We start from the raw sequence: 12183 nt of genomic DNA on the forward strand, positions 1-12183 counted from the left end.
TCATCCATGCTGTAACATGGATCAGTGCTTCCTTCCTTTTAATGGCTGACTAATATTCCATTCTGTGGATGCACTACATTTTGTTTATCCATTCATCAGTTGATGGACAGTTGGGCTGTTTCCACTTTTTGGCTATTGTGAATAATGGTGCTGTGAACATTCATGTGCAAGTTTTTGTGCAGAAACATAGTTTTTTTTTCTTTTTTCAATCTCTTGGTTATATAGCTAGGACTGAAATTGATGGGTCATATGGTAACTGTGTTTAGCATTTTAAGGACCTGCCTAACTGTTTTCCAAAGTGGCTGCACCACTTCATATTCCCACTAGCAATTTATGAGGTTCCAGTTTCTCCACATTCTCACCAGGACTTGTGTTTGCCTAACCCAAGGTCACAAAGATTTACTCCTGTGTGTTTTCCTAGGAGTTATATAGTTTTAGCTGTTACCTTTAGCTCTATGATCGTTTTGTTAATTTTTGTGTATCTTGTAAGGAAGGGATTCAACTTCGTTCTTTGTATGCCCATATCATACAAAATCAGTTGTCCCAACACAATTTGTTGAAAAGACTATTCTTGCGCAGTTAGTTGTCTTGGCACCTTTGCTGAAAAACAGTTGGCCACAAATGTGAGGGTTTAATTCTGGACACTCAGTTCTTTTCCTTTGATCGGCAAATATCTGAGGTCAAGTTTGGGCTTGACAAACATCAAAAGAAACTTTTTTGCTCTCTCTCCTTTCTCCAGAGCCCTGGAGTCTATGGTGAAGAAAGTGGTTCACTAGTCATAGGCTGTTGCTAAAGTCAGAGGAAATTTTGACCTTAAGAAGTTATTGAAGAATGGGGCCTCTTACACGCTCGGAATGAGCTGCTCTTTGTTTTGTCTTCTGCTTGCCCTGCAGCCACGGGAAATACAGGCCCAGCTCCAAGCACCACCAGCAAACAGCACACACTAGGAATCTGCTCCTGGCTCGCTGTTGGAGGGGAACACTTCACCCTGTTGCACCTTCCCACAAACCCACCAGAGAACTGTTTTCGTAGGAATCTCTCTTAGTGGGAGAGGGTAAATACACGATTTTGCTTCCCTCCCCCGGCCTTCACAAGAGAACAGTGCTTTTAATTAGTGCAAATTGAGGTCCTGATAAGAGAAATATTCCCTCTCTTTGTATCCCTACTGCCCCCCCAAGGAGACAGATCAGAAGCTTGCAGATACGGCATATGCTATTAAAAATGAGATAAACAGCTATCCATAGGGCTATGCCAAATCATCTACTTTCAGAAGAAGCCTCAGGAATCAACTTTAGTTAAAAGTGTTGCAGCTAAAGAGGTTCAGTGATAGTTAAAAATTGGTGACAGAAACTACAGAAGGAGAGCATGATAGTGGTATTCAAGGAGGGCGTCTGATGGCAGGAGTGTGGACAGAGCAAGAGCCACCTCTGCTCGCTCACGGGTCCCAGGGTTGTTGTGCTGTTTGGGTATTGGTGTCGTGTAGGAAATGAGGAGTTTAGGTGCAGAATTGCCCTCCTGGGTGTCAGAATGCCACTGACAGGAGAGAAAGAGGAAGGACTTGTCCATATATTAAAATAAATTTAGTAAGTCTTTAGGGAAACCCTTTAACATTTCTGCCCTCAGCCAGTGAGATGGGAAAGCTGGAAGTGAGGGGAAGGGACCCGGCAGTGGGAGACAGGAACAGTGGGGTCGGGGGGAAACATCTCAGCCATGAGCCGATCTTCAGAAGCAAGGATGAGCTTCTCCTGCCTGAAAGGGGACCCGGCCCCTTGCCCCTTCTGCATTCTGTCACAACAGACCCCAGTTTCCCTTGGTTCCCCAGTGGGCATCTCCCCCTCCTCCATGGGCCTCCAGAGCGGCCTGCGCTGCCCCCGCCTCAGGACAGGCGTGTTCTGAGAGGGACGCCGACTCTGCCACATGGAGGTTTTTCTTATGTTGGGCAATGACATTTTACTGGTGTGTATTTTAGTCTGGGACGCCCTAGGTAGCTTCTAATTATGAGGCATTGTCTGTGCCTCTTGGGTTGAGGCCAGTTTCCGTTCTGCCTGCCGCCTCTCAGAGGACGTGTGGCAAAGATTACAGGCAGCCTTGCAGGACACAGGCGTTTCGGGGCGATCTGGGGTTGCATGTAGTAAGAATCTAAGAGGCACTTCACCTGGTTATATTTTCTCCTCCCCCCTCTGCTCCCCTCCCTCTTTCTTTTATGCAGCTAATTTCCTAAGTCTGGTTAAAATACAAGAGAAACGGCCTATGAATGTCATTCTTGACAAGGAAATTAGGCACATGGACTTTGGTTAATAACAAAAAAGCATGCTTCTGAAGCGCTGAAGGACACGTCTAAACAGGAACAGCTGGAGTGTCCTTAGAACACAGATCTTGCTGTTTGGAGACATTTCTATCCAAAGCAGCCCCTCTGAAGGCAGCCTGACTCCACCCTTCATGCCAAGAAAAATGTACCTTAGTCCCCCCTTAACCGTGGTTTCACTTTCCACCGTTTCAGTTACCCACAGTCAGCCATGGTCTGAAAATATTAAATGGAAAATTCCAGAAGTAAACAATTCATAAGTTTTAAATTGTGCACCATTCTGAGTAGTGTGACGAAATCTCTTGCTGTCCCGCTCCATCCTGCCCAGGATGTGACTCATCCCTTAGCCCAGCGGATCCACGCTGTCCGTGTGATCCACACCACCCTCAATAGTCACTTGGTAGTCCTCTCGGTTATCAGATCTACTGTGCGGTACCACAGTGCTTGTGTTCAAGTACCCCTTGTTTTCCTTGATAATGGCCCCAAAGTGCAAGAGTAGTGATGCTGGCAGTTCGGATATGCCAAAGAGAAGCTATAAAGTGCTTCGTTTAAGTGAAAAGGTGAAAATTCTCGACTTAATAAGGAAAGAAAAAAAATCGTATGCTGAGGTGGCTAAGATCTATAGTAACTTTTATTACAGTATATTGTTATAATTGTTCTATTTTATTATTAGTTATTGTTGTTAATCTCTTACTGTGCCTAATTTATAAATTAAATTTTATCATAAGTATGTATGTATAGGAAAAAACATAGTCTACATAGGGTTGGATACTATCGGTGGTTTCAGGCACCCACTGGGGATCTTGGATTGGACCCCCTCTGGATAGGGGGTCTACTGTACGCTTTTTGAGCGCAGGGGTCTTGTTTGTCTTCTTCCCCTTCTCTATGTGTTTCCTACGGCTGCTGTAACAGATTACCACACATTTAGTAGCTTAAAAACAGCAGAAATTCACTCTTTCTCATTCTGAAGGTCAGAAGTCTGAACAGGTCTCACCGGGCCAATACCAAAGTATAGGCAGGGCTGCGTTCCTTTCTGGAGGCTGTAGGGAAGAATCCGTATCCTGCCTTTCAGAGACCACCTGCATTCCTTGCTTTGTGGCCCCTTCCTCCATCTTCAAAGCCAACATCAGAGCATCTTCAAATCTCTCTAGCCTCCCTCTTCCACTTGTAAGGACCCTTGTGATGACATTAGGCCCACCTGGACAATCCACGATAGTCTCCCCATCTCAGGAGCAGCTGGTTAGCAACCTTAACTCCATCTGCAACCTTAATTCCCCCTTGCCGTGTACCATAGCATATCCACAGGTTCCAGGAATTGGGAGGTGGACATCTTTGAGGGCCATCATTCTACCTACCAACTCCATTGCTTAGAACAGTACTTGTCATGACGTGATGTCAGGTGTTTGCTTCAGAAGATTCCAGTGGTGGCGTGGGGTGGGAAGCGAGCAGAGGGTAGAAACAAGCTGGGGGCCGTGTGTTAGGGATGGTCTTGAGGCTAGGGGATGAGAACATGAACATTCATTATGCTATGCTCTCTTCTTGTACCTATGTGTATAAGTTTGAAAATTTCCACCATAAAAAGTTAAAAATAGATTCAATGGTATATGTAAGTAAATATCATAGTCTTGCAGTTAAAAACAAGATCCCTCTGGCCACTGTGTGTGTACACCTGAAATTAATATAATGTTATGTTAATTATACCTCAATTAAAAAACTGAATATAATGTATAAAATGTGTAAAAATCTGCAATCATCAAAACAGGGTAGACACACAGAATCAAACCCAACAGTGGGAACAAGAAAGTGTCCTCAGAGAGGCCAGGTACCAGCATACGTAAGCATTCAGTGTGGGGTAAGGTGGTGCTTTAAATCAGGGGAGGGAGGGCAGTTTATCTAATAAATGGAGAAGGGAGAGTCAACTTACCATTTGGGGAAAAAAAATTGGGTCACTACCCCCAAGACATACCCCAGAACATATTGCAGATTGATAAAAGATTTATAATGAAATAATGAAACAAAATGTTTTATAAGAAATTATAGGGGAGGGCCAGCCCTGTGGCTTAGCGGTTAAGTGCGCTCGCTCCACTGCTGGCGGCCCGGGTTCGGAACCCTGGGTGCGCACCGACGCACCGCTTCTCCGGCCATGCTGAGGCCGAGTCCCACATACAGCAACTAGAAGGATGTGCAACTATGACATACAACTATCTACTGGGGCTTTGGGGGAAAAATAAACAAAATTATAATAAAAAAAAGAAATTATAGGGGAACATTTATACAAATTTAGCATAGATAAGGACTTTCTAGGTATGACATCAATACATCTAGGGAAAAAATATTAAGGAAAATATTGATATAGTTATCACATATATATTTAAAAAATATATTTCTTCTAACAAAGCCATGTTAAAAACTGGAGAAAATATTTTAAACATAAATGACAGGTAAATGCTTAATAGTCTTAATATAGAAAAAGTTCTTAGAAATCAACAACAAAAACTTCAATTTAAAAAAATGGCAAAAAGTATAAGAAACCTATAAAAATATGTGATTTGTACATTTAAAAAATAAGGATAACATCTATTACCTAACAAATTTGTCAAAGATTGTGTTTATTTGTAATATGTAAGGTTAGCAAAGGTGTAAAGAAACAAGCTCTCACATACTATTGGGAGAGTTATAAATTAATTCATCTTTTCTTGGGGCCAAGTTTGCTCCAGCCCCTTATGAATGTTTACCCCGTTTGGCCCAGCAATTTCACTTATGAGAATTAATCCTGAAATAATCATAGACACATGCAGGTATGGACCTGTAAGCATAGTATAATTCGATACAACACTCACCCATCTGGTATTCCTCATAACTTCAAGTACTTGTGCCCTGCAGTAATATTCGCACTTAACTGGAATTAAAAGTGTTTTAAATATGGCATTCCTTCAATGTTATTTGTTAATTATTAAAAGATGTACTTATGTAAACACCTTTGGAATGTCTTCAGGGAAATATGTATGACGAGAGACAAAGAAACTCCAAATGACTGGGTTGCGCAAACAAGAAGGATGGAGGCTTTGTTGAATAAACAGGAAAAAGTAGGCTGGGAATTTTTAATAAAGGATGGACAAAAACACAAAAACACAAAAAACCGAAAACAGGATCCCTCTGGCCTCTGTGTGGCCAGCGTGGAGGCCACTGCAATATCGAATGCTGTAATGGAACCTTCGGGACAGTCAGTCAGGGAAGGGCGACGTCAGCTCGGGAAAGAAGGGAGGAGAGCCGGTCCGCACGCGCGCCCGTGCGCTCGGGAGCAGCGCAGGAGCCGGGTCGGCGCCTTGGGGTGAGTGACACCACCCGCGTTGGCCTGATCCGAATCCTGGACAGCGGGGCGCTGTCCCAGCCGCGGGAGGCCTCGGGGGAGGTCTGCCTGCCGCCCCCTGCTGCAGCGGGCCCTGCCTCCAAGATGGGACTTGCTTGTGAACAGGAGGGCTAAGGACGGGAAAGAGCGAACCAACGTGAGCAGAGCAGAGAGCGGGAGAGGAGTGACCGGCCTTCATGGCATTTCCTCCATGTGCACAGACAGTGGCTGTGTGTGATGAGAAACGGCGATAATGTAGGAACGAGGTGCGACATAATTCGGACTTTTAGGAAATTCCACTGGCTTGCCAACACATGGGAATTAAAGCTGAGGTTCCCTGTGGTTGGGTATTTCATAGGTGGGAAAAAATATATTTCTACAGCGTTTCAAAGCCTTGACTTCTGTGTTATATAATATTCCATGGATCAGAACATGCCCGCTCATTACCCTGTCTTTTAAAACACATTAATCCATGCCCTCCCCCCAACACTTGTTTTGTGGAAAGATGTTTGGACTTGTGTCCTATCATTTTCTACTGGAGAAAGTTTGCACCTCACCTTGTCGGAAGGGAGTCAGAGGCAGATCGGGTGACCACTGAAAGCCAGCTGTCACTTTTGCTTCAACCCTTTGATCCCAAAATGCTGAGGAAGCTCCTTGATGTTAACTAGCACATTAAAAGAAAAAAAAGAAAGGGAAAAAGATTCCCTCTCATTGCAAAAGTAATATATCTTGTTAAAATTAAAAAAAAAATAATTCAGAAATATTAAAACAAGTGGTGGTCTGCCTACAATAGCATTATTCAGAAATAGCCATTGTTCATAATTTGGTATATAGTCTTCTAGCCCTTTTTCTACTCAACTTTGCATACTATTGGGTTTTAGGATATCTGAGTAGGCGTATTAAATAGGCCCTCTGCTTTTCTGTGGAGCAGGTCTATGTAAAAATCAGAAACCTTCTGAATGGCACAAAGAACATTCAGTAATGGTTTTTCCATTCAACTTTTGCCAGCTGAGAATGTTGAGAATGTCAGGAATTTTCCTCTACCACTTCCCTCTTTGTTTGAATCCTAGTAGACCGCTGGATAGTTTTGGCTTCTGCTTTTGACTGTCCGTGGCCGAGGCGAGGCGTTCTATAGGGAGGGTGAGAATTCAGATTGTGGCTGGCACCTGAGAGAGACCTGAGCTCTGGGCACAGGCCAGCGTGGGCTCTCAGGCTGCGTTGAAGCGACTCACCAGGGACAGAGCGTTCTCTGAAAATCATAATACATGACCGATCCCTGTAAGTTCCGGAACCCGATGCCAGAACATTCTGGCTGGGGTGTCTCTCATCTGGCCTGGCAGAGCCCAGCTGGAGCCTGTCCTTGTTTGGAAACTTCGTGTGTTTTTCACCACTGCTCATTCTTGACATGCAGGATTTTGCTGCTGTGGAATTTATGATGCCACAAACCTGCATCTAAGGGATTTTGCCTGAAGCAGACTGGGTGGTCTGAAGCATTAGGCGATTTCCTGGAATAATGTTTTCCACTGTGTGCTGAGTGGTGTGTGTGTGTTCGTGTGTGCACACACACACAGGATGGCGTGGAATGGGAAGAAGGGAGGTTTGTGTTGCAGGTAAGGCACTAGGAAGAATCAAGAGCAGGGCAAGAGAAAGAGGTTCCAACCAGAACCCGCCTTACCTTGGCCATGCGTGTCCTTGCAGAGCTGGAAGAACCACCGACTCCACTCCCCCCCAACCCCGTTTTACAAAATTTGAAAACCAGTGTCGAGCCAGGCACAGGTCTCCAGACTCCCTCTTCATACTATGCCCCTGAGGTGGGTTCTGAGCACACTAGGTTCCTAGATGTTAATAAATACTACTTGAAAAAAGGCAAAAAATAAATTGGGAATTCTTAATTAAAATGAAAATAAATAGGCTTCTTTACTAATTTTCAGAACCTTTAATGTACTAATAATACATTGTAAACCTCCAGGGGAGCATTATTATATGTAGTGTTTCTCAAACTTATTTGGCCAAGAAACCTTTTTTCCAAAATCCCCTCAAGGGCCCAGGGTTCTGCAGAAGACCTTGGGAAATACCACACTATGCCATCTTGCCTCATGGGCCATTTCATAGTTTTCAGAAAGGAGTTTAATTGCTGCTCAATAGTCCGTTACATTGCTAAGCCAAATTTATGTTTCCAGTACCCAATGCTTAGACATTGATGTTGGTTCCAGTTTTTCAGCATTACTGATATGTCTGCCAGGCCTGGGAGTCTAATGGTTAAGATTCAACGTTCTCACCTCTGCGACCCAGATTTGTCTCCTGGTCAGGGAACCACACCACCTGTCATACTGTGGTGGCTGAGTATTACTGTGATGCTGAAAGCTATGCCACTGGTATTTCAAATACCAGCAGGGTCACCCATGGTGGGCAGGTTTCAGAGGAGCTTCCAGACTAGGACAGACTAGGAAGAAAGACCTGGCCACCTACTTCCGAAAAAATTGGCCATGAAAACCCTATGAATAACAGCAGAGCATTGTCTGATATAGCACTGGAAGGTGAGAGGATGGGGTAAAAAGACCGGGCAGGGTTCCACTCTGCTGTACACAGGGTCACTAGGAGCTGGAATCAACTTGACAGCACTAACAACAAACTAATAATTCTAGAATGAATTCTGATTACTTTGTGACCATCTCTGATTATTCTCTTCAGAGGTGGAATTGTTGAGTCAAAGCATATGAACATTTTCCAGACTCTTGAAATATATTGTTCAGTTGCTTTCCAGAAAGGTTATGCCCACTTGTCCTTCTGCCAGTTGACGGAAGTGGGGGCAGGGTTGGCATCCATCTGTGAAAGCTGAGAAATCTAAGAAGCTTGAAGATCATTCACTTCCCTCTTATCCTGTAGACATCCAGCAATTAAAAAACAAACAGACACATGCTAAGGACATAAATAGCCATTTCTTTTGAGTGGACAGATTAGCTTTTCACAATTCCCTATGCTTCTTTTAAATAATGAAATGTCATCTGAGAGTTATCTGAACACTTTAATTTGGTAGTTTAGGTATTTTGTTGGATGAAGGGATTTTTCAATGGGCCTCTCTTGTGCTAATTTTCAAATAACCTTTCAAATAACCTTTTTAATCTCACTTTCAAAATGAGATTAAAAGAAAGTTGTATCAACCTCCTGTAATTGTGAACTTTGTTCCCGGAAGAATCTTTTATGTGAGTGAGTTATCAGTTTTAATTCTGACCCTACGGAAATTGAATTATGTCATATTGAGTATGGACGCCAAATTGTGGTGCTTTGTTTTATCTTTGTGTGGGGGAGAAGTGTACACATGGCAGGCTAGAAGTGATTTACTTTTTTGTCCTTCACAAATATTATCCTTTGGTCAATGCATTATTGGGCTTTGGAACTGAGATGTGAACTTTTAACTCATTAAAACCCCGAAGTCCTTGGCAATAAAGTCGTTTAAGTGGCTTCACCAACAGATTTGTTTCAAAATGATTCCATTTGGAGGAAGGAAAGAACAAGTAATGCATTATATACAAAGATCTATTCAATAATGCATGAGACCTGCACATCAGGGACCGTTTTAGATTCAGTTCATGGTGTTATAGTGGAAAATGAACTCTGTCTCAGAAGATGTCCACAACTTGCTCCTCTCTGTGCTTGAGTCCACAAGTATCTTGATTTTTTGAGATATAAATTTTGCACATACTTGGTGTATTTAAGTGGACCTTTCTTATATGGAGGCTATTTTGAAAAAAAACGGGCATTTTATATAATTGGGGTAAAAGGACACTTTATATTCATTCCTTACCCTTAGCAAAGCAGGAATGTTTAAAAAATACATTGCTTTTTCCTCCCTTTGGGCAGGAATTCTGATTTTGTTTTCTCCATGTGGAGTGGATTGCCAAAGGATGGATTAAAAATAGATTCATTGATGCCTAACAACTACAACAAACACAGTGTTGGGCAGTTGGTGAACATGGAAAAGGACGCATGGCAAATGGCCCTCTGTCCTGCAGTGAGTCCTGGCGAGTGGCCAAGGCCCTTCAGCTGGGAACTCCCGGGTTCATCCTGAGCTGCATCCAACCTGTTGCCTTTACTGAAAACCAGTGAGGTGCTAGGGTGATTTCTCTTCAAGCTGGAAAGTGCACCAGGGCGTGAAGTTGGGGAAGATAGCCTGCTTCCCTCCACACTCTTGTGAGTGCTGTGCTAGCATTCTTCAGTGCAATAAAGGAAACCTAGGGAACTGACGAGCTCCAAATTTCCAAATAGGATCAGTTCAGTTTGGCAAGTGTTTATTCAATGATACCTATTGTGTGGGAAATAAAAATGAATGAGCGATGGTTTTGTTGTTTGCTAGAAAAGCTTCAGAATCCATCCTTCCTTCCCTCCCTGCTCCTTCTCCCACTCCCCCATAAAAATGGCTGCTTTTTTTAAACTTAAAAACCATTTTATTTAAAAAATCATTGTAAAAATTTATACTGTACAAACTCTTATAATGAAAATGTACAAATCCCTAGGAATCCCACCATTAACATTTTGAGAAATATGTTATAACTACACACACAGACACACACCCACATACATTTTACCTTAAATTATATTATGATACATATGCTGCTTTGAGATTAATTTTAACAGCATGTCAAGGATGCCTTTTCCTATAAAGTCCTCACTATTATTTTAATGGTTGCAGAATATTGCATTATATACATATACTATTAATGAATTCTCTATGATGAACCTTTAGGTTGTTTTCAAATATTTGCTCCCATATACAACATAGGGATGAGTATCTTTGTGTGTGTGATGATCACTCCAGTATATGTTCCTATGAGTGGAATTGCTGGGTCAAACAATATACACATTTCAACTTTTGATAGATATGACCAACAGTGGCTTTGAAAGAAGGTCTCTCTTTTATTAAATAAAAATTATATGTACTGCATTTAAGGTGTATAACATGATTTGCTGTATATATACATTTTTGAAATGATTACTGTAGTCAGGCTAATTAATATATCTTCTCACAGTTACCTTTTTTTATTTTTTTATGAGGAGAGCACCTGAAATCTACCTTCTTGGCAAATTTCCAGATTCAATACAGTGTTATTAACCATGGTCATCATGCTGTACATTAGACGTCTAGAACTTATTCATCCCGCATAACTGCAGCTTTGTCCCCTTTGACCAACATCTCCCCGCTTCCCCCACCTCCCCGCTCCTGGTAACCCCTGTGCTTCTCTCTGCTTCTGTGTATTCCACATTTTTAGATTCCACGTATCAGTGAGATCATGCAATTTTTTTCTTTCTGTGTCTGGCTTATTTCACTTAGCATAATGTCCTTTAGGTTCATCCATGTTGTTGCAAATAGCAGAATCTCCTTTTTTTTAAAAAAGCTGGATAATATTCTATTGTGTTTATATATACATCATATTTTCTTTATCCATATATTTGTCAATGGACACTTAGGTTGTTTCCATATCTTGTCCATCGTAAATAATGCTGCAGTGAACATGGGAGTGCAGACATCTCTTGGAGGTACTGATTTCATTTCCTTTGGGTATATGCCCAAAAGGGGAATTACTGGATCATATCGTAGTTCTATTTTTAGTTTTTTGAGGAACCTCCATACTGTCTTCCATAGTGGCTGTACTAATTTACATTCCCACCAACAGTGCACAAAGGTTTCCTTTTCTCCACATCATCACCAACACTTATGTTTTATTTTTTTGATAACAGCCATCCTAACAGGTGTGAGGTGATATGTCGTGGTAGTTTTGATTTGCATTTCCCTGATGATTGGTAATGTTGAACATCTTTTTATAAGAAGGTCTTAAAATACATTCCCATGTAGTGTATGAGAGTGCCACCCTTTCCAAATATGCACCAACAGTGGATGTGATGTCTTTTTAATATTTAATAAATTAATACCTGCCTCATCATTGCTTTTATTTTCAGTTTTTTTACTATAATTTAACATGTTTTGAATTTATTGGCAATTTGTATCTCTTCCTCTGTGATTTATCAATGTTATATCCTTTGTCCATTTTTCTACTGAGCTATCTTTTTCTTACTGACTTTCAAAATCCCTCCACAATATATTCTTCAAATATATTCAAAGATATTTAAATATATTCAAAGACATATCCTTCAAAATATACATAAAGTCTGCATGTATCCTCAGAATAATTATGTATCCTCAAAATAATTATCTATCCTGTTTAGGGGTAAATAATTCTAGTGACCAGTGAGACTTGCTTTGTTCACATTTTGGAATGAAGGTCACCTTTTTTACCGTTTGTTGTGTGTTCCACCAACTCGGCCATCCAGACCCAAGGGCGGGCTGCCCGGGGCCCTCCCCGCTGTGTTCCTCATGAATGGCCCAGAGAGGGGCTTGTGATCTGTGTCAGTCTCCCCTTTTCCTCCTCTTGGCAAACATCTTTTTCTTACCGCTGTGTAATTCTAATGAGATTGCCCTGGGTCAATCATATTAAATAAGTGATGAGCAGCAGAGAAAAGAAAATTCATAGGA

General features: G+C 41.8%; 1 protein-coding gene across 2 annotated transcripts in view; it reads left to right on the forward strand.

The window, feature by feature from the left end:
- The window catches only part of RAB31 (RAB31, member RAS oncogene family), a 133804-nt gene that overhangs the window by 83059 nt on the left and 38562 nt on the right, over nucleotides 1-12183 (forward strand). The window lies entirely within an intron of this gene.

The sequence above is a fragment of the Ceratotherium simum genome, chromosome 14 (genome assembly GCF_057802395.1).
Source record: "Ceratotherium simum simum isolate JZ-2026a chromosome 14, ASM5780239v1, whole genome shotgun sequence".
Lineage (NCBI taxonomy): Eukaryota > Metazoa > Chordata > Mammalia > Perissodactyla > Rhinocerotidae > Ceratotherium > Ceratotherium simum.